Here is a 24,451-nt window from a genome sequence, read left to right on the forward strand (position 1 = left end):
GCTACATGAGCTAGCTGAGGTCTTCCGAGGAGTAATCCACCTATGGATAGGGATCGTCCACCTTACGGATAGTTGTGGAGTAGGAACCTTATCTCCGAACCACGTAAATCGACGTGTATTGGTTTGCTTGCTTTGCTTTCTTAATCTTAGTCTTTAGCTTTCGTATTTGTATTTGTATTGTTTGTATTCCGCTGTGTTAACAAATACGTAGGAAGCGAGTATTTGGGAGCGTCGTCTATCCAACCCCCCTTTAAGCCGACCACCGATCCCTTACAAGTGGTATCAGAGCTGAGGTCGCACTTCACCGGACTAATCGCCGAGAAGAGCAAATACAAGAAGATGACCGGCTTGATTGAACCGTTGAAGTTTGAAAGCGGAGGCTTATGGGACATCACCTATTGGATGATGAAGATGGAGGTCTTCTTCGACACGGATTGGGATACCATGATGGTGATCAAGGAACCGTTCGAAGTCCCGAAAGACAAGAAAGGGAAGAAGCTCCGACCATGGTATTGGATGGAGGAGCAAACCTCAAGATCGAAGACAAACAATAAGGTAATATCAATTTTAATTGATATGTTGCCTTCTAAGGTGGTGAGGTGTGTAGGTGAGTACAAGAATACTCATGATTTGTGGAGCAAGATAAAGAATGTTCAATGGGAAGAGCTCATGCCTACACACGAAGAGGAAAATTTTGAAGAAAAGGATGAAATGGCTCAAGTTGAGGAGGAGCAAACGAAAGATGAGCCATGCTCAATATTCGAAGAGGAGAAGGATGAAGAAATGCCATCCACTAGTGTGGATGAGGTGACATCCTCAAAGGTTGAAGAAGAGTCCAAGACAAGTGAAGAAGAGGTCAACTTAGTGAGCATCTCCACCGAAGTCAAGTCAAAGGACCACATTGTATGCTTCGGGTGCAATGAGAAGGGACACTACAAGAGTAGATATCCTATGGGTAAGAAAGAGGTATCTTCTAAACTCAATTCAATTTCTTTAGAATCTAATTTGAGTTGTAGGAAGAAGAAGGAGAAGAAGCACATTAGGTGCTTCACGTGTGGAGAAATGGGACACTACCACACAAAATGCCCAAGGAAGGGAGAGCTTAAGAAGTTGGCACAATTGAAGAAATGGGAGAAAGAGAAGAAGAGGAGCTTAAGTCAAGGGGGAGCTTCAAGGGTAAGGGAGGTATGCCCTAACTTGAATCGTAATTCAAATTCTTATGTTCCCATGCATGCTAGGAAAAATAATGATAATCATTATAAAGCAATGAAAAATTTCAGATTTAGATATCATGATAGAAGTAGGGTTAATGTAGATCAAAATCCTAAGGTATCCATTCAAGATAACTCTAGAAACATTAGACCTAAGGAGACCCAAGGTATTAATATATGTCTAGAAAAATGGGTAGGTCTAGGAATGTCTAATGTGGACAAGTCAATTCTAGGGTTAGGAACCTAGAAAGGGAAAATCAAGTTTTGAAGGTAAAGCTTGATAAATTGGAGAAAACCCTAGAAAGATTCAATGTTGGATCTAAGAGTTTAGGTATGGTGTTGGATAGCCAAAGACCCAACAATGATAGATCAGGTCTAGGATACCGATCTAATGTCTCCAAAGATAAGGGAAAGTCTTATGCTAGGGTTGCATATGACTATAGCAAAGAGAAGCCAATAAATGGAACGAGAAAGTCATTTAAAGGTAAGGAGAAATCAACCAAGAACAAGGTGTCCAAGGTTAAAAAGGTTAGGTTTGTAGGCCAAGTGTCACCGGAAGTGCACCGATGTGGCCTAGCAATTGTAGATGAGTCACCTAGGGAGGTGGCTAAGGCTAAGAGCTATAGGGGGAGCTCTAAGAGTCAAGTAGGGGCCCATGGCAAATGGATCTCAAGTGGATTCTACTTGGGAGTCTAGATTGGGTCATGGAATGCGCCAAGTGGTTTGGAGATGGACTTGAGTCTCAAACCTAGGGAATTGGCACAATTGGATTGTGTTTCATGCTTGAAAATATGATATTGGGGTCATATAGCATGATAATTAATTTTTGATGTATAGATGTCATATAAACCAATTCTAGGGATGCATTGCGGGTTAGTATGGGCAAATATATCAAGAGGAAGTCAAAACTAGGACTTTAGGTCAAGGTTCAATTGAACAATTTAGCTAGTTTTGAATTTTATGTCAATCTTGGGATTGGTGATAGATATATTTTTTAATTTATTTTTCCCAAGTAGACAAGGGTAAAACATACATCTCCACAAAATTTGGGGATTTTTGGATGTCTATGGAATTTTCTATGCATTTCTGAAATTAGGTCAGAAATGTTGAAAATGGCTGAAATAATATGTCAGTCGACTAATACAGTTACCAATCGACTGGTAACGGTGAATATCGAACATAGAATGGTTCTGTGTGTTGTTTCAATAAGAGTAGTCGACTGGTGCAGTCGACTGTTGCCAGTCTGAATTTGTTTTCAACATTGGTTTGGGGTCGGGTCAGCTCGTGTAGGTGTATGAGATCCATGGGGGATAAATGTTGGTTACTACTCGGAAAGCCTATAGGTTCCACTGTACAAAAATTTTGTACAAAGGTCTGAACCTTTTCCTAGCTACCATGTGTTCTTTTAAATTAAATTTTGGATCGCCTGCGGAACTTAACACGTTTGATCCAAAACTTAATCTATTTGTTCTTTTAGGTTTTGACTTGGATCTCCTACGGAACTTAACACGTTCGACCCAAGTCTCCTTAAGTTATTAATTCCATTAAATATTAATTTCCATAAAAGGTTCCCAGTACTGACGTGGCGAGGCACATGACCTTCTTGGATATGGGAGCAACCACCACCGACTAGACAAAACCTTTAATAGAAAGCTAATATTTAATTTCCTAAAATAACTTTAGGTTAACAAAAAAGAACAATCAAATCACAAGGAAAAGAAAGAAACAAAAGAACACAACTTAGAAAAACATATTCGAAATTCTAGAACGTAAGCCTCTTGTATTTGGTATTATTTCCATAAATAACTAGCATGATGCGGAAATAAAATTTACTAGTTATACCTTGTAGAAAAACCTCTTAATCTTCTACCGTATTCCTCTTCTAACCTCGGACGTTGTGTGGGCAACGATCTTCCGAGACGAGAAACCACCAATCACCTTCTTCTCCTCCTAGCTAGGTTCGGCCAACAAAGAGGAAGCTTCACCAAGGAAGAAAAACAAAATATTAACCAAGCTCCAAGAGATGCTAGCTTTCTCTCCTTCTTCTTCTTCTTCTCCGAGTAGTATCCGGCCACCACAAGAGCTCCAATAGAAGGGTAGGGTTCGGCCACCACAAGAGGAAGAGAGGGAGAGGTTGGCCGGCCACACCAAGGAACAAAAGAGGGAGAGGAATAATAGATGTTGTGTCTTGTGAAGGCACCCTCGCCCCTTCTTTTATATTCCTTGGCCTAGGCAAATTAGGAAATTTAATTACAATAAATTTTCCTTAATTTCCTTGACATGATTTAATTGAGAGAAATAAAATTTCCCCAATTAATTTCAAGTGGCCGGCCACATTATTGGAAAACAAAAGAGGACAAGTTTTAATCAACAATTAAAACTTCCTAATTTATTTCCGGAAATTTTAAAAAATAAAATTTCTCTTTAAAATCTCTTCATGGTTGATAAAAGGAAATTTCTATAATTTTAATTTTATCAACATATGAATAATTTTTAAAGAAAAAAATAAAACATCTCTCCAATCTACAAATAAGGAAAGAGATCTAATCTCTTTCTTTAATCTTTTGTAGATCTTTTACAAGAGAGATATTTTAATTTTAATTCTCTTTAAAATATATCTTCCACATAATAATAAAATTTAAAATTAAATTTCTTTTTTAATTTATTTTGGCCGGCCCTACTAGCTTGGGTTCAAGCTAGCCGGCCACCCAATTCATACCTAGGCCGGCCCTAGCTTGATCCCAAGCTAGCTTGGCGGCCCCTATGGGTGGGTATAGAAGGTGGGTATAGGTGGGTATAGAACTCTATAAATAAGAGGCTACGATAGGGACCGAGAGGAGGAATTGGTTTTGGTCTCCCGATAAAATTAAGCATCCCGTGTTCGCCCCGAACACACAACTTAATTTTATCAATAATAATTCATTCCACTAGAGAACTATTATTGAACTACCGCACCAATCCCAAATTACATTTTGGGCTCCTTCTTATTATGAGTGTGTTAGTCTCCCTGTGTTTAAGATAACAAATGTCCACTAATTAAGTAAGTTACTGACAACTCATTTAATTAATATCTAAGTCCAAGAGTAGTACCACTCAACCTTATTGTCATGTCGGACTAAGTCCACCTGCAGGGTTTAACATGACAATCTTTATGAGCTCCTCTTGAGGACATTATCAACCTAGTATCTCTAGGGCACAGTTTCCTTTTATAATCAACAACACACACTATAAGTGATACCATTTCCCAACTTATCGGGCTTATTGATTCATCGAACTAAATCTCACCCATTGATAAATTAAAGAAATAAATATCAAATATATGTGCTTGTTATTACATTAGGATTAAGAGCACACACTTCCATAATAACCGAGGTCTTTGTTTCTTTATAAAGTCAGTATAAAAGAAACGACCTCAAATGGTCCTACTCAATACACTCTGAGTGTACTAGTGTAATTATATAGTCAAGATAAACTAATACCTAATTACACTACGACCTTCCAATGGTTTGTTCCTTTCCATCATGGTCGTGAGCTACTGTTTATAATTTATAAGGTACTGATAACATGATCTTCTGTATGTGACACCACACACCATGTCATCTACAATATAAATTAATTGAACAACTACATTTATCATAAATGTAGACATTTGACCAATGTGATTCTTATTTCTAGATAAATGTTTATACCAAAAGCTAGGCTTTTAGTATACACTCCAACAATCTCCTACTTATACTAAAAGACTAAGCTGCTATATCTGCTGCCATACATCTGATTCCTAACCCTTCAACATGCCCATCAAGAGCTCTTGCCTTAAGGACCTCAGTGGAAGGATCAATAGGTCATCATCTGATGCAATCTAGGCGGCAACAACTTCTCATCGTTTATACGATTTCTCGTATTGGGTGGTACTTGCGCTCTATTGTGTTTACTTGCCTTATAGACTTATGGTTTCTTCGAGTTTGCTACTGCACCAACATTATTACAATAAATTGTAATAATTTTTGGACAAACCAGAAATCATATCTAAGTCTATCTTGAGGTTATTGAGTCATACAGATTTTAATGGCTACCTCAGAGGCTTGCCATATACTAAGCTTCTATGGTGGAGTCCAGAAAAACACCTATGCTTATCACTCTTCCATAGTTATGACTTTACCTCCTAAAATAAACACAAAACCCTGAGGTTGACTTATTATTGTCCCTATCCGATTGGAGGTCAAAATCCATACAACCCATAGGAACCAAATTAATCGCTTGTAAGCTAGCATATAATCTTTAGTGCCTCTAAGGTACTTTAATATATGCTTTACTGTAGTCCAATGTCCTTGTCTAGGGTTACTTTGATATCCGCTAACTATGCTCTTGGCAAAACAGATTTCTGATCTCGTGCATAGCATACATTAGGTTGTCTAACTGCCGAAGCATAAAGAACTGCCTACATGTCCTCAATCTCCTTTAATGTCATCGGAGACATCTCTTTAGATAAAGACACTCCATGCTTAAAAGGTAAGAAACCTTTTGAGGAGTTTTGCATGCTTAAAACGAGCAAGGATTTTTCCGATGTATCAAGCTTGGAATAAATATATTTTTTCTTGTGATCCCTTATTACTTTGATATTAAAAAATATATACATTCTCCCAAGTCCTTTATATCGAATTATTTGGACAACCATACCCCTACTTCTGACAACATTTTGATATTGTTTCCAACTACCAAAAATGTTATCTACGTATAGTACAAGAAATACCACCATGTTTCCATCACACTCTTTGTATACACAAAACTTATCCGTTTACTCAATAAATCCATAGGTCTGGATTACTTTGATAAACCGGATGTTCCAAGACCTTGAAGCTTTGCCTCAGTCCATAGACTGATTGAGCTTGCACACAAGATGCTCTTTGCCCTTTGCAATGAACCCTTCTGGTTGCTTTATATGGATGCTTTCTTCAAGACTTCCAATAAGGAATGCTGTCTTGACATCCACTTGCCAAATAGATAAAAGAATCCGGATAGACTTAAGCATGGCTACCAGTGAAAAAGTTTCCTTTTTCATCAAGCCTTGCTTTGAAGGTTTCTACCTTCCCGTCTATCCCTCTTTTCTATTATAGACCTTTACACCCAAAGGCTTTTACACCACTTGGTGGTTCTACAAGCTTCCAGATTTTATTAGAATACATATATTCTAATTCTATTATTCATTACTCTTTGCCAAGATGCTTCATATTTATCTTGGAGTGCTTCGTCATATGTCCGGAGATCAGGTTCATGTCCTTCAGGGATCGAGTTCAAAAACTCTCCCAAAACATTAATCTTTTAAGGTTGCTTAACAACCCTCCCACTATGACAAGGCATTTTCTGCAATTGTGTATCATTTGTGATACGTGTTGCAGTTTTCTTGTGGTATCTCATCTTGTACAGTTGGTACTAGATTAGACATGTCTTTTATTATTTTCTTAAGAACAAATTTACTTATGAGCACGTGGTTCATTATATAGTCCTTTTCTAAAAATCAGTCATTGATGTTATCAATGACCTTCTGATTTTTAAGACTATAAACCTACTTTTGTTTATCTAGGATAACTTACAAACAAGTGAACTCCTATCCAACTTATCATTATCTCTCTTTAACATATATGCTGGATTACCTGAATCCGAATATGCTTCAAAATAGGCTTACGCCTATTCAGCAATTCTATATGAGTAGAGAGTTATGACTTGGAAGGCACTATGTTCACTTTCATTTTCAGAGTTTATCCTTAAAACAAATTTGGTAATTTTCTGAATAACTCATCATCTATCTAATTATTCCATAAGAGTTCTTTACCTTCTTTCTACTACACCATTCTGTTGGGGTGTACCAGATGCAGTTAGTTGGGATTGAAATCCAACTTCTGATAAGTGACTCCTAAAATCTCTCAAGAGGTACTTGCCACTACGATCTTCCATAGTGACTTTTACTTTATTTCTCCACATCAACCTTGTACTCTTTGAACTAATCAAAGTACTTAGTCTTATGGTACATTAAGTAAATTTATTTGTATCTTGAATAGTTGTCTATAAATTAGACAAAATATTCAATACTACCTCTTGTCCGGATAGTCATAGGATCACACAAATCGAATGAACCGATTTCAACATATCTTTGACTCTATACCCTTGGACTTAAAAGCTTCTTGGTTATTTTTCTTCCAAGTAAGACTCGCAGTTGGAAAGATTTCACTACCAATGAACCCAAAAGTTCATCACTACCAATGAATCCTACTCAAGTATAACCTAGCTTTATATGCCAAAGATATAATTAGTTCATTTCCAAAGGTTGCTTTCTCTTAAAATTAGAAGATGTGTTACTAATTTCCATTTGTTGCATCGTGGGAGTTATTGGATTATAAATTGTCAACCATCATACCAGAATAGATAACTTTCCTATTTTTCTTGATAACAACTTTGTTATCAAAATAGACACAATATCTATAATAGTTTAGAAACTGAAATCGGTTCTTTCTAAACTTGGTACGTAAAGATAATTACTTAAAATCCATATTTTATTCTTATCAAAGGATAAACATCTCCCATCGCAACACTACCACTTTTACAGTGCCCATGTGGACGGTGATTTTACTTTCATTTAGTTGTCGGGTTTCTCGAACCCTGCAATGAATTGCAGACATGATTAATGGCATCTTGTATCTACACTCCAGGTTCTAGTAGATAATACCACTGGACATGTTTCAACTAATGAATTAAATACATCTAAATTGTTCTTAGTTCTAAGAAGACAGTCTACCTTAATGTCCAAGTCCTATTTCCAATCATTACAATTGGGACTAATAAGTTTTTTTTCTATAGTATGACTACTAGGGATTGACAAACATCCTAAGAATCACAAAAATATTTGGTCAAGATCAACTCCTTAAAATCTCCATGAATTTTGTGTATACAAAATCAAGAGGAGATTTTATTCATTAATTTTATTATCTCGTCAACTTTACTTTATGAATAAAATTAATAGTTGATCATCTTTGATCAAATATTTGGTCAAAACTCTTTGAATTTAAAATAAAATATTGATTCCTCAAACAATATTATTTAAATTCACCAACACCTCAAACACCGTGAATTTTGCATGCCACGTTAGTGTGGGACGTATACAAATTCAACATTTGTAAAAGGAGGGTTTTACCCATTAACTATCTTGTCAACGTATCTTTATGACAAATAAAATTATCTCAATCACCGTTAATTTTGTATGCCACGTTAGTGTGGACGATACAAAATCAATCATTTGTAAGAGGGTTTTAACCCTTTAATTTTATTATCTTGTCAACCTAGTTTTATGACAAATTAATAGTTGGTTTCACTTGGTCACACAAATAATAGCAGAGTGACTCCGATGGGAGGATACTATTAGATGTGTCTAAGTGTATACCATTACTTGACACTAAGTCCATTAATAAGATTATGCCCTTCCGTTGGGGAAGATCACACGCTCTTAATTAACTTCCTATAGTCATCCAAAATGGAAGTCTGTTCTAGTGATCGACAAACAAGCTCATCCGTTATGGAGGAAGGCACTCAGAGCCAACGCAAGCTTGTTTGCATCACTTACAAACCAGTAATGGAGACCATGGGATTTATTTAAAAATCTCTCTCCCACTTAGTTATTTATAAACGAGGAATTTTAACTATGCTAGCCTACTAGTCATGTATACTAACATGCACACACAGCACAATATAAAAGCAATAAATAGAAAATCTAATTTTCAACTATTATGGCTTTTATCTCTAGTTGTCCTCCGTGTGTTGTCATCCCAAGCTGCTGCCATATTTGGCCACCGCCACCGGGTCTGTCGCATCCATCTTGCTACTAGTTCCACTGCGCCTCTAGTCCTTAGAAGGTTCCACGCTTTGCAAGATTCGATCCATGACATAAATAGAATTTTACATTTTGATCCTATATTCCATAAAAGGAATGTACATGTATCTAGATCAAAAATAAAATCCTAATAAAACTAAATACTCTGTATTTTAATACAATCATGCACACACATATAAATTGCCCTTGACATGTCCAAGGGTCCAATCACACACATAATTAACTAAAAGCCATAATAGTTGGATCCTGCATCCACAAAGTTAGCACATCCTACTATTATCCGGCCTAAATTATGTATGACATGTGCATAATTAAACTAAATACCAAATACACAGAGGCAAAACCCTAGCTCTGATACCAATTGTTGGTTGCTACTCGGAAAACCTAGAGGTTCCACTGTACAAAAATTTTGTACAAAGGTCTGAACCTTTTCCTAGCTACCATGTGTTCTTTTAAATTAAATTTTGGATCGCCTGAGGAACTTAACACGTTTGATCCAAAACTTAATCTATTTGTTCTTTTAGGTTTTGACTTGGATCTCCTGCGGAACTTAACACGTTCGACCCAAGTCTCCTTAAGTTATTAATTCCATTAAATATTAATTTCCATAAAAGGTTCCCAAGATCGACGTGGCGAGGCACATGGCCTTCTTGGATATGGGAGCAACCACCACCGACTAGACAAAACCTTTAATAGAAAGCTAATATTTAATTTCCTAAAATAACTTTAGGTTAACCAAAAGAACAATCAAATCACAAGGAAAAGAAAGAAACAAAAGAACACAACTTCGAAAAACATATTCAAATTCTAGAACGTAAGCCTCTTGTATTTGGTATTATTTCCATAAATAACTAGCATGATGCGGAAATAAAATTTACTAGTTATACCTTGTAGAAAACCTCTTAATCTTCTACCGTATTCCTCTTCTAACCTCGGACGTTGTGTGGGCAACGATCTTCCGAGACGAGAAACCACCAATCACCTTCTTCTCCTCCTAGCTAGGTTCGGCCAACAAAGAGGAAGCTTCACCAAGGAAGAAAAACAAAATACTAACCAAGCTCCAAGAGATGCTAGCTTTCTCTCCTTCTTCTTCTTCTCCGAGTAGTATCCGGCCACCACAAGAGCTCCAATAGAAGGGTAGGGTTCGGCCACCACAAGAGGAAGAGAGGGAGAGGTTGGCCGGCCACACCAAGGAACAAAAGAGGGAGAGGAATAATAGATGTTGTGTCTTGTGAAGGCACCCTCACCCCTTCTTTTATATTCCTTGGCCTAGGCAAATTAGGAAATTTAATTACAATAAATTTTCCTTAATTTCCTTGACATGATTTAATTGAGAGAAATAAAATTTCCCCAATTAATTTCAAGTGGCCGGCCACATTATTGGAAAACAAAAGAGGACAAGTTTTAATCAACAATTAAAACTTCCTAATTTGTTTCCGGAAATTTTAAAAAATAAAATTTCTCTTTAAAATCTCTTCATGGTTGATAAAAGGAAATTTCTATAATTTTAATTTTATCAACATGTGAATAATTTTTAAAGAAAAAATAAAACATCTCTCCAATCTACAAATAAGGAAAGAGATCTAATCTCTTTCTTTAATCTTTTGTAGATCTTTTACAAGAGAGATATTTTAATTTTAATTCTCTTTAAAATATATCTTCCACATAATAATAAAAATTAAAATTAAATTTCTTTTTAATTTATTTTGGCCGGCCCTACTAGCTTGGGTTCAAGCTAGGGCCGCCACCCAGGCCGGTCCTAGCTTGATCCCAAGCTAGCTTGGCCGGCCCCTTAATGGTGGGTATAGAAGGTGGGTATAGGTGGGTATAGAACTCTATAAATAAGAGGCTACGATAGGGACCGAGAGGAGGAATTGGTTTTGGTCTCCGATAAAATTAAGCATCCGTGTTCGCCCGAACACACAACTTAATTTTATCAATGATAATTCATTCCACTAGAGAACTATCATTGAACTACCGCACCAATCCCAAATTACATTTTGGGCTCCTTCTTATTATGAGTGTGTTAGTCTCCTGTATTTAAGATATCAAATGTCCACTAATTAAGTGAGTTACCGACAACTCATTTAATTAATATCTAAGTCCAAGAGTAGTACCACTCAACCTTATTATCATGTCGGACTAAGTCCACCTGCAGGTTTAACATGACAATCTTTATGAGCTCCTCTTGAGGACATTATCAACCTAGTATCTCTAGGACACGTTTCCTTCTATAATCAACAACACACACTATAAGTGATACCATTTCCCAACTTATCGGGTTTATTGATTCAACGAACTAAATCTCACCCATTGATAAATTAAAGAAATAAATATCAAATATATGTGCTTGTTATTACATTAGGATTAAGAGCACACACTTCCATAATAACCGAGGTCTTTGTTTCTTTATAAAGTCAGTATAAAAGAAACGACCTCAAATGGTCCTACTCAATACACTCTGAGTGTACTAGTGTAATTATATAGTCAAGATAAACTAATACCTAATTACACTACGACCTTCCAATGGTTTGTTCCTTTCCATCATGGTCGTGAGCTACTGTTTATAATTTATAAGGTACTGATAACATGATCTTCTGTGTGTGACACGACACACCATGTCATCTACAATATAAATTAATTGAACAACTACATTTATCATAAATGTAGACATTTGACCAATGTGATTCTTATTTCTAGATAAATGTTTATACCAAAAGCTAGGCTTTTAGTATACACTCCAACAATAAATACACGAGTTTAGGGTCAATTTGGATGATAAGTTTTCAACAGTTGGGATATTGTTGGAGAACTTTTTGGATGTTAGGGGGAGAAGTAAGGTTTAGTTGGAAAAATCTGAAAATACCTTTGCGATAATGAAAATCCTAGCTCATTGGGGAGCTTAGGTGTAGGGGGAGCCTTCCGATAGGTTTTTAAATAGCCCTTTCATAAAATCTTAACTCATTGGGGAGCATAGGTGTAGGGGGAGCCTTGGGATAGGTTCCAATGCATGTTGTATTTTGTTTTGGCAGTGTAAGTCCAAGTGTGTAACCTTGACAATGTAAGTTCATTTGGCAATGTAAGTCCAAGTGTGTAGCCTTGGCAACGTAAGTCCATTTGTTTTAGCATGGTTATTTACTATTATGTTTTCCCTAACTTAAACGTATTGCCAAACATAAAAAAGGGGGAGATTGTTGGAGCAATCCAGATGGTACGTGCGACCATGTGTTTTGGTGTTTAAGCAAAGAGTTTAAGTTAGGTTCACCCTTGTATTTGATATGTATATGTGAGTGTGCAGGATTGCAGGAAACACAGGTGACTCAGGTTGACGACTTCGGGTTCGGTGAAGGATAGAGCATCCGAGGGACCGTGGACAAGACAGCAAGGACAAGGGTCGAGGGAAGTGACTTCGAGGCATACACAAAGGATGACATTGGGGGCGAGCCACGGGCTTGAATGCATCCGAGGGATGAGAGCCAAAGGAAGTAGGCTTGAAGGCTAGAGGTCAAGGCTGCAAAGAAGCGTCAAATGAGTCGTAAGAGTGAGGGTCCGAGTGCTGAGAGATTGTACTCGGGTATCAGTCGACTGCTAGTTTCACCAGTCGACTGGGAGCAAACAGAATGCTTCTGTTCGCTCGACCAGTGTGGAGTAGTCGACTGGTACTTTTACCAGTCAACTGGTATCGAGCCGTTGGGATGTAACGGTCAAATTTCTACAAGAGGGCAGTCGACTGATGGTTTTGGCAGTCGATTGGTAGGCGGGGTTTCCAACTAGTGGCCTATATAACCAAGCCTTGGGAGCTTGGTTAAGGTTGACTAAATAGAGGTGGTTAACCCCTATTAGTAGTCTACCAGTGCCCTAACTTGTAAAGAATTCTTGTGAGAGTTGTGGTGAGATTTCTCCACCTACAAAGAGCTACATGAGCTAGTCGGGGGTCTTCCGGGGAGTAATCCACCGATGGATAGGGATCGTCCACCTTACGGACAGCCATGGAGTAGGAGCCTTATCTTTGAACCACGTAAATCAGCGTGTATTGGTTTGCTTGCTTTGCTTTCTTAGTCTTAATCTTTAGCTTTCGTATTTGTATTTGTATTGTTTGTATTCCATTGTGCTAACAAATACGTAGGAAGCGAGTATTTGAGGGTGCCGTCTATCCAACTCCCCTTCAAGCCGGCCACCGATCCCTTACAGTTAGGACTTTCCCAGTCAAGTATCTGGTCAACCCTTTGACTTACTTGACTCTTCTTCACATCAACCTGATCAACCCTTGACCAGAGCGGAATTGCATCAACAATCTCCCCAATTGAACTATTATTCCTACAATCTCCATATATTGTCAAACATCGAAACTCAAATATCAAGACTCAAGCTTGAGCCAACTCAAGCTTAGTCAACATTGTCAACCTAGACCCAGGGATATTGCACCAACACTAACAAACCAAGTTTTACTTGGTTCAGAGCCTTTGTCGACTCTTACTCCAAGGCCCATACTCGTCGAGTGCTTTCATTGAGCAATCTACTAATAGTTTGCAAAAAGGGTTACACGATAAGTATAAGAACTATAATATAAAATTACTGACAACAAGGGAAATAAAAATTAGAGTCGCAGGTTGTCGGGGAAGCTTCATAGCGTTGCAGGAGTGTCTTTGGAGCAACGTGCAAGAAGGCAATTGCAGAAGAAATTGTTAAATTTTGCTCCTGGTGGAAGGCTGCTTATATAGGCAATTCTGGGCGCTTGGATCCCTTCCGGGTGTCTGGACCGTGACGTCAGTCATCCAATCAACGTGCTCCAAGATGACAACAAGATAGATTTTGGGCATTCCGGACCCCTTCTGGGCGCCCAGACCAACTTTTCTAGCAGCCTTTATTTCTTGCAAAATAAAGTTAGTTCGAGATAATAAAACTTATATTACCCTGCAAAACAAGTGTTAGCACAATTATAGTCAAAAGTAGTAATTAGATTCTGTCTCCTCGAGACCGGAATCTAGTCAAAATCTCGACTTAGATTTCCCAAATGGATCTAAGTTGGATCAACACCTACTGTTCCCTTAAACGAGGAATACGTCATCACCAAGTCACTCTCCTCCAGTGACTTACCTTAACTTACCGCTTTGCCAGACATCTGGTCAGTCCGTCAACCTGTCTGAACTTTATGCCAGCTATCCAGTCGACCCGTTGACCAAGCTGGATTCGTGCCAGATATCCGGTCAGTCCGTCGACCTATCTGGACTCTGTACCAGATATTTGGTCAGCCCGTCGACCCATCTGGACTTCTCCTATACACTTAGTTAAATCGTTAGATCACATTAAACACAACTTAACTTACTTTGTCATTCATCAAAACCCGAGTTAGACCGTTAGTGCAACCTGCGCCAACAATAAGTACTTTTTAATATAGGTCTATTATGAAAATCCAAGAATACCTCTTGAACAATCATTATAGATCTGTATGCCCAAAATAAAGAATGTTTTACTAAGATTTTTATTATAAAATTACCATATATAAATGACTTGGTTTCATGCAGCAGACCCTTATTATTGTTCGCAAGCAATATATCATCCACATACAAAAAAATATAACAAACTTTCTCCCACTGAACTTGACATATATGCAATGATCAACAGGGTTCTTTTTAAATTCAAATTAGGTAACTACTTGATCAAATTTTGGATACCACTGATGGGATGTCTATTTTAAACCATAAATGGACTTTTTTAATCTACACACTAGGTGCTTTGAGTCCTTAGACTCAAAATTCTCTGGTTGCACCATATATATAGATTCATCTATATCTTCACTGAGAAATGCAGTCTTTACGTCCATTTAATATAGCTTCAAATCATAATGAGCTACAAGTGCCATGATTACCCAAAGTGAGTCTTTTGTCGACACAGGTGGAAAAGTTTCCTTGTAATTAATGTCTTCTTTTTTAGTTTATCCCTTGGCAACAAGATGAACCTTATATTTTTTTGACATTGCCCCTTGAATCCCGCTTTGTTTTAAATATTCATTTACAACCAATGATTTTTATACCTTCTGACAATTCAACAAGTTTCCAAATGTCATTATCTGCCATAGACTTTAACTCTTCTTTCATGACGTTAATCCACTTTTTAGGGTTAGAATATTGTTTGACTTCTTGAAAAGATGTAGGATCACTTTCCAATCCTATGTCAAAATCACTCTCTTAGAGATAAATATAATCATGAGAATTTATGGTTCTCCATTCCCTTGTGGATCACATTAAATGCACTTGTATTTGAGGTGGTTAAGGTATTTTCTCATCAATATGAGATAATATCTTACTTTAAGTGATAGGTTCCTCCAATTGCATTGAAGATGTTACAAGACTAGTTTGATTCACTACACTCACTGGATGTGTGATACCCATAATGTGCAATATGGCAACCACACTGCTACTGATCGCACTAGCAGTGACCACAGGAGGATTGCTACGCATTCCTCAAAAGAAACTTCCTTGAACTTATTACTCCCAACGTCCTCAATGAATTTGGTATTTTCTATTTTGAAGAAAGATCTATTAGAGAGATCATAAAATTTATATCATCTTGACTTTTCAGAGTAACTTACAAAATTATAGCTAATTGTTCTTAAATCTAGATTCCTTTCGTTAGGCTAGTAAGGCCTACCTTTAGCTGGACAACCCTAGATGTGTAAAGGCCCAATGCTAGGCTTCCTACCCATCCACATCTCGAATGAGGTTTTAGTTACTGCCTTACTAGGCACTCTATTTAGTAAGTAAACTGTAGTCTTGAGTGTCTCGCCACACAAAGACTCTGGTAGCTAGAGAAGTGAAGGTCATTGTACTTCTTACCATGTCTTTTAGGGTCCGATTGTGATATTAAGCTATACTATTCTAACCGGGTGTATCAAGTATGGTATATTAAAGCACAATCCCACACTCAACAAGGTATTTCACAAAAGGTCATTCACGTTGTTCACCTGATCCAGCATATAAACCATAATATTCATCTCCATGGTCGGATTGGATGATTTTAATTTTATTTCCTAGTTGAAGTTCAACTTCATATTTAAAAATTTTAAATATGTCCAAAGATTGCGACTTTTCATTAATAAGGTACAGATAGTCAAATCTAGAATAGTCATCTATGAAGCTAATAAATATGTGCATCTATTCCAAGATGTCTTAGGGAATGATCTACAAATATTTATATGTATTTGCTCCAAAATATCACCACAACGACTAGCCCTCTTATTTTTTTTGTTAGTGGTATTCCCCTTAACACACTCTACACAAACATCAAAGTTTGACATGTCAAGGAAATTGATAATTCCATGTAACATTAACCTTTCTAGGCATTGTTTGGAGATATGTCCTAAATGTCTACGCCACAACATAGAAGAATTCTTGTCGATTAATTTACATTTTGTAGATATGTTATGCATTATTACGTTAGCAATCGTAGGAGTAAAGGTGTTTAATTATAAAGCTTAACAACTAAGATATCATTGCTAACCAATACTAAATTAAAGAAAATACTAAAAATTCTATTTTTAAATGAACAAAAATAACCTGATTTATCCAAACAAGAGATTGAAATTAAATTTCGTCGAAAAAATAATATAATAAATATATTTTCTAAATCTAGAAAGATATTAATTCCTAAGCAAAGCATAAAGACACCAATTGACTCCACTATAACCTTTTCTCTATTCCCTGTATAGATTTATCTTTCACAATCAAGTGGAAGTCGACTCTTGAGACAACTCTGCATAGTGACACTTATGTAAGTAGTAGCACTGACATCTATCCACTAAGTGTTAGTGGGTATAATTGCTAAATTGACTTCCGAACTAACAAAATTGAGAATTTTACCCTTTTTTACATACCAATTGGTGTACTTGAGACAGTCTTTCTTCATATGGTCTTTCTTCTTGTAAAAGAAACAAGTGGATTCCTTATTCTACTTCTTGTGCTTCTTATGACCATTGTCTCCAGAATCTGTAATTTATTTTCCTTTTCCTTTATTATTGATCCTCTTTCACTTCTTGTTCGCACTTTAAGAACCAGATGCTAAGTGAGCACTCTTAGTTGTTTCAATCTTTAGTCTCCCCTCCTCTTGCACGCATTAAGCAATGAGCTCATTCAATGTCCACTTTTTCTTTTGAGTATTATATGATATCATAAAAGGAGTGAATCGTGCAAACAGAGACATCAAGACGAAATGCACTAACATACCCTCAGACATATCGGATTTTAGTGCTTTTAGACTTGTCACTATATTGGGCATCTCCATAATGCACTCTCTTATGTTTCCTTTACCACTGTATTGCATGGTTACCAACTTCGTAAGAAGTGTGGTAGTCTCGACCTTTTCATTTGAGGTGAATCAGTCTGCCAATTGGTCCAGGAAACTCATAGCATCTCCTCCCTCTGTTATTGAGCCTTTTATTGACACTGATATAAAAAGTTTCATGATACTCAGACACATGCGATTTGATTTCTCCCACAGTTAAAATTCAGTACTCTGCTCTATAGTGCTAGCACTGGTCAAAGGTGTGAGACGATCATTCCTTAATGCATAGTCTAAGTCCATGTAGCCTAAGACTACGATCACATATTCTTTCCATTTAACAAAATTTGAACTAGTTAATATTGGGATATTATTAATACTGGCAATTTCAGATTGCACTAAAATTAAAGAAAGAAATTTATTTAAGCTCACTATCATAGCTCACAACAACCTTAATTCTCCACATAATATGTCTTCCTTTAGGTTGACATATTTTATTCATGATCTAAATAATATAATATTTTGTTCCATAGTTATAAGTTACCTTGTGCATATATCTGGCATAAGAGTAATCTTCCTTTAGGTTGATTACTCTTAGCATAAATATACGTCTACCAATATAAAATATACTAAACCTACCTAAGGCTACCCAGTATTAACAGGACAATTCAGCAATTGCTCGAAGCAATCAAAATTCAAAGCTTGCTAGGCCGAGCACTGGATCCATAAGACATATTATTGAATCTCATTCGATTGTGGAGCATGTCTGTGACTTGATAAGTTTAAAATTAAGTTATATAAAATTTCTTACATATGTTTTATTAGTTTTAATGTACTTGCATTTTTTGTATACAGGCTGCTAAATTACAGAGATCTCCCACTTGTTGGGAGACATTTAACAAAACTCATAAGAAGAAAGATGAGTTATTTGTCGATTGATGTTCCTCAGCAATTAACATAAGAATATTAAATTTCTGGAATATATTTGTAGACTTTTTGTGGAGGTTAATAAAATTATTATTTTGACATCAGAAGCAATGCCCACTAGAGTTGCTGAGGCATCTCAACCTAGGATAGAGGGAGAGGGATCACAGTCTCTTTCCATTGATGCGGTTAATGACATTTATTATGATATCGTTGATGAAAGAAAGAAGACCTCCCTCTATGGGCTTAACTCTTAGGCTAAAGTTATTAATGAGTAGATGAGGGATCCATGGATCAAGGGTCGTCCTAGTTCCTCCTCCTCATCTAGTGAGGTATGAGAATTGCGGGAGGAAAATGAGGACTTGTGAACTTTTTGGGATATGCCCGATGCGGTGTGTGCTATAAACACATTTCATAAACATGCACAATGGAAGACTTAATGATAGGGATGACAATGAGGCGGGTTTAAACCTAGTCCCGTATTAAACCCACCCCGTTTGGGGTGGATTTAAACCTGATCAAACAGGTTATAGGGTCTAAACCGGTTGACCAGGTTTAGAAGTGGGTTCGGGGCAGATTACGGGCTTCAATGAACCCGCCCCGAATATATATATATATATATATATATGTTTTGTATTTATATTATATAATATAAAATATACAATAATAATAACTTATTGTTGACTTGTATTTTTTTAAGCTTAGCGGGTTGGCGGCTCCAACCCGCTATGGACCCCCCGGGTTTTGAGCGAGGTTCGGGTGGGCCAGGATGGAAAATTAGGCGGGGCTGGTCTGGGTTCGAGTCCATTTTTACGGGGCGAGTTTTGGGATTAGCCAAATCCGGCCAGAACCCGCCCCATTGCCATCCCTACTTAACAATAAATAAACTAATCTATTACAATACACACACTACATGCTTGCAAGATATAATTGCATAGACAAGACCATAAAACAAAATGAAATCGAACAACAATTATGACCTATAATGAAAAGGGCATCAACCTTTTGCGACGTTATCAAACCTTGCCTCTATTTGTATCAACGTCGAGCTCTTCAAGACAACTCTAAGAGAACAAGATTTACCTTTGGAAGGTACTAGTCACGAACCAAGGAGAAGGATCAAGAAGAGGAAAAAGAAGCAAAAGGTAGTTCTTCTTCCTTTGGGTGGCTCACGACAACAAGAGGAGAATCTCTTGTTGTTGCTGGTGGTAAGATAGAGGGAGAGGGAGAGAGAGGTATTAGGTTTAAGTTTCCAAAATATAATCAAGCCAATAATGAATTGTATATTAACTCTCTCTTAGCCATATCAATATATAGTCCTCTTTATTGAGTTGGATTAGAAAGTCCAAATCCGACCCATTGTGCCTTAACCCAAAATTAGCTCATTAACCCCTTTGTTTGGCTCACAACTAAATCAAGTTAGTTCATCGCTGAAATAAATTGGTTCATGACTAAATCAAATAGGATCTAATTCTTTCATAAGAGATGTGACTCATCCATGCTCCCGTTCCGACAAATATTTACATATTTGTCTTATGTATAGTCCAACAAAATATTTATCTCTTAATCTGAGAATCTTATTCTTTAACTTATTTTACATCTTTTAAGACTCGTAGTACATATGACCTAATAAGTTTCTGATTTATTTTGGCCTTCCATAATTAACTATTTAATTATTAAACGATTATGAGTGGCACCTAGTAGTACATTATATTGGTGCAGGGAGCACCAGACGATCAAACCCGTGTTTTGTTTTGATAATGGCAAAGGGATTCACAATAAAGCTATCTTGTGATCTAACAAGTGTGACTGAGTTTGTAAGAAAGTCCTAAGTGATCTTAGGCAAAGGAAAAGTCCTAATTAAGGCTAGGTAGGTGGAAAGTCCTAGCTGCAGTTAGACAATGAAGTCTTGGTCAGGGATGACTGGCAAAGTCTTGGCGGATAAAGGACGTTGGGTGAAATCCTAGATTCGAGGACGTTAGGTGAAAATTTTAGGGGTTGCGGACACCAGGTGGAAAACTAGACGGGTCGGGGATCGGACGTCCAACATAAAGTCCTTATGTCTCAGACGTCGAGCAAAAGTCTAGATAGTCTGGAGCATCTATTTGACAAAAGGTAATCCTTCCTGAGAAGAGTAGGTGAGGGCGCGCTCCTCGAAAAGAAAATAGTAGGCGTCGGTTTGACCTAGAGTTTCAGCAAAACTTAAAGTTAGAATCGGACAGTTTGAAAACTGTCAAAACTTATTATTCTTTACATATCATTGTCTGGACTAACCCTGTTTTGCAAAAAAAAAGGAGTTGGCAAAAAGGTGGTCTAGGCACCCGGATGGGGTCCGAGCGCTCGGACAGGTTTCATCACAAAGGAAGCCCCGGGCGGTTGCCTAGCCAAGCACTTGGGCAGTCCGAGCACCCAGAGGCGCTCCAGGTGCCCAGACGACCAAAACTCATCGACATGCTAAGATGGAGCGCAATGATTGGCCAACCCACGTCAGCAGCCCAGACGCTCGGAGGGGGTGCGAGTGCCCGAACATGGATAACTTTGAGGATGAAGTTTCAACAAGAGCTCGCCATGTCAGCGCGGTCCAGATGCCCGGGAGGGGATTCAGGTGCCCGGATGGGGCTATAAAAGGAGGCTTTGACTAGAAGCTTCAACGCATCATTTTAAATAAGTTTCTCTTCTTCACACTGCTTAGAAAACACTTCTATAATGCCCAAATTCTACACCGACGACTGAAGGGATGATTCTTCAAATTTGTAGTTGTCGGTACATTTATATTGTTGTAGTCCTTTAAACAATGTAAATTTATATCTGTACTTCTTCGAATTGATAGTAATTTTCCAACGAAAGAGATCAATGATCATGGACCTTGGAGTAGGAGTTGCCATAGGCTCCGAACCAAGTAAAACTTGGTCTTATTAACATTGCTTTTGTTTTCTTTTATTCCGCTGTGTTTGTCTCTCAAAAGTTTTTAAACAAATGTGAAAGTTACGAGAGCTATTTACCCCCTCTAACGCAATGATCCTACAATTGGTATCAAAGAGGGGTCACTCTGAATTAGTGAAACCACCATTCAAGCATTTTTTTTGTGTGTTTTTTCGCTAGTGAATATATTCTTACATCTTTTTCCTAATTTTTGCATTTTGAGATTTTCGAGGTCAATCGAAATCAGTGTTATCACCCCTTCTGATAATTTTTCTTCATCGAGTTTTTTGTTTCTCGAAGTTGGTGCAACACCACTCGAGTTCTTTAGTTTTTTTCATAAGTTCATTATACTACACTATTAATCCAAGACCATGTCTTGGGACAAGTCTCCTTTTTTATTGTACGAGATTATTTTTTATCAATAGTCCACCAAGAAGGCTAATACAACTCACCAACCTCTTTTCTCCAACGAGGACTTTGGTTACTGGAAAGGCCGAATGGAGTACCACTTGAAGACATAAGTCGAAATGTGGATCATCATCCAAATCAGCTTCTTACTACCGCTCGACAGTATTGGAAAACTAGTATCATGCGAAAACTGGGACCAAAGTAGGATGAAGAAGATTGAGGTTGACACCAAGGCAACCTAGACCCTCAATGTGGATTAACCAAAGAAAAGTTAAACTGGTCGACCCCTTTAACAGTGCCAAGGAGTTATGGGAAAAACTAATCGAATTGCACGAGGGAACCACCGATACTAAGGCAAGCAAATGAGACTTAATTTTAAATAAGTTATATAATGTTAAAATATAGGATGATGAATCGGCAAGCTAATTACATACTCGGATCCAAGACCTACTTAACGAACTACACTCAATCGACCAGAAGGTAGAGAATCGTGATACTAAGGTACGCGTTAAATGCTTTTCTGAGGAATACCTTATGGACATTGATGGTAGATACTTACAAAGTATCTAAAGATATTTCTTAATTAGATTAGACAAACTATTTTCAGAATTTGAATTGCATGAACAATCTAATGCTACTCCGACCGAGAAAGGTATCACGTTACTTGCAGGAAAAATCAAGACTAAGAAGGTGAAGCCCAAGTATCAATCGAAACCTGAATTTGAAGACGAATTAGATTCTAAAGACGAAGATGAGATCACTGCCGAACTATTCAACCTAGTTCGGAAAATTCTTAAGAAGAAAAAGATAATCCAATCCAAGAGAAAGCAATTGGGTTTGAAGCAAACCACGAAGCCCAAATCAGAAGTAACTTGCTACGAGTGCAATAAGAAAGGACACTATAAGTTAGAGTGTCCAAACGTGAAGAAAGGAAGAAGGAAGGCATTAAAGGCAGCGTGGTCTGAGTCATCAAAAGAGTCAGACGTAGAAGAACAAAGTCAACAAAGTTATTGGCACTACTAGTACAAGCTCATGTTGCCGAGATTGAATCTGAGTCTAAGACTGAATCAGAAACTAAGTCCAAGCGAAGCCATAGATTTTTATCCGATTAGAAGGTTTCTAATCCGCTGTAAGTATTTCTTTAATTAGATCACATAATTTAATTTCCTATTTGTCTAGAAAGTTGGCTAAATCCAACCTCCGGGTCAAGTCACTTCAAGAGAAGGTCAAAGCCCTCAAGGAAAAGACTAACCCAAGTTCATTAACTGAGAAAACACAAATTGGAACTCCAACTCAAGTCCAACTTGAGGAAGAAAATTTCAATCTGAGAACTCAAGTTAAAGAACTTAAGGACTCGTTGGAATGGTTCACTTTGGGTTCCAAGAATCTTGATTTGATTTTTGGAAAGTAAAGAGCCATATACAATTAATTCAAACTCTAATATAAGCCAAAACACAAATTTAAATCTTACTTATCCTTAGTTAATCGAATAAATAGAAAATTGGTCCAAACATGGGTCACCAAGTCTAACTTAATTAATCAAGTTGGACTTGATCAATATTGGAACTCCAACTCAAGTCCAACTTGAGGAAGAAAATTCCAATCTGAGAACTCAAGTTAAAGAACTAAAGGACTCGTTGGAATGATTTACTTTGGGTTCTAAGAATCTTGATTTGATCCTTGGAAAGCAAAGAGCCGTATACAATCGATTCAAACTCAGACATAAGGCAAACCACAAATTTAAATCTTACTTGTCCTTAGTTAATTGAATAAATAGAAAACAAGTCCAGGCATAGGTCCCCAAGTTTAACTCGGTTAATCAAGTTGGACTTGAACAATATTGGAACCCCAATGATCAAATTCACTACCTTGATAGACCTTATTGAGGCTATGATATAGGGAAAGCCAATAAAAAGATCATTTTCAATAGATAATGTTGTTTGATGCTTGATTTACTACTTTTTCTTATCCATGCTTAGATTAAGATAGATAAAGACTTATGCTTGATCGACACTTGACTAATTAGACCTAGGATTTTCAAAAAAAAAAAAAAATCAATTTCTTTAAAAGGGTTTATCTAGAAGTGGTTGTTGCTCTAATAACCAAGAAGACCTAGTGTCTCGTCACAACTTGCAAGCCAATTATTGAAATAGATGTTTAATTAACTAGCTGATTAACTTTGATCTAACTCAAATGTAAATTAATTCTTAGATTTTAATCTAAATTGAAGATAAAATTCACGATCTCACAAAAATAGATAAGTTCCCTAATTGACAGTCTAGAAAAATGATGAGATGAATTTAGGTTTAAAATTAGTTAATTAAAGCTTATACTTAACTTAATCTTTAAATCAAAGTAAATATAATTTAAAAATTGAAACTTAAATATTTTTCAAAACTGAAACTTAAAAACTTAAATTTTTAAACTTAAATATTTTTAAAAATCAAGCTTAAATATTTTAAATTCAAACTTAAATTTTCAAACTCAAATATTTTAATTCAAATTTAACCAGACCAAACTTATGTTTTATAATTCAAACTTAAATATTTTTCAAAATTTAAACTTAAATATTTTTTGAAATTCAAACTTAAATGTTTCAAAATTTAATCTTAAATATATTTTTTCAAAATATAAATTTAATTATTCAAATGTAAATATATCAAACTTAAATATCGTCTGAAATTTAAAAATTAAATATATTCCAAAATTCAGAGATAATAATCTCAAAACTTAAAACAAACTTCAAAATTAAACTTAACTCCATCTTACACAAACTCATAAACTTAACATGTTTGATAAGTTAAAAAGGGTAAGATGGAAAATCAGAAAA

This window comes from Zingiber officinale, chromosome 8B (assembly GCF_018446385.1).
Source record: "Zingiber officinale cultivar Zhangliang chromosome 8B, Zo_v1.1, whole genome shotgun sequence".
In the NCBI taxonomy this organism is placed as follows: domain Eukaryota; kingdom Viridiplantae; phylum Streptophyta; class Magnoliopsida; order Zingiberales; family Zingiberaceae; genus Zingiber; species Zingiber officinale.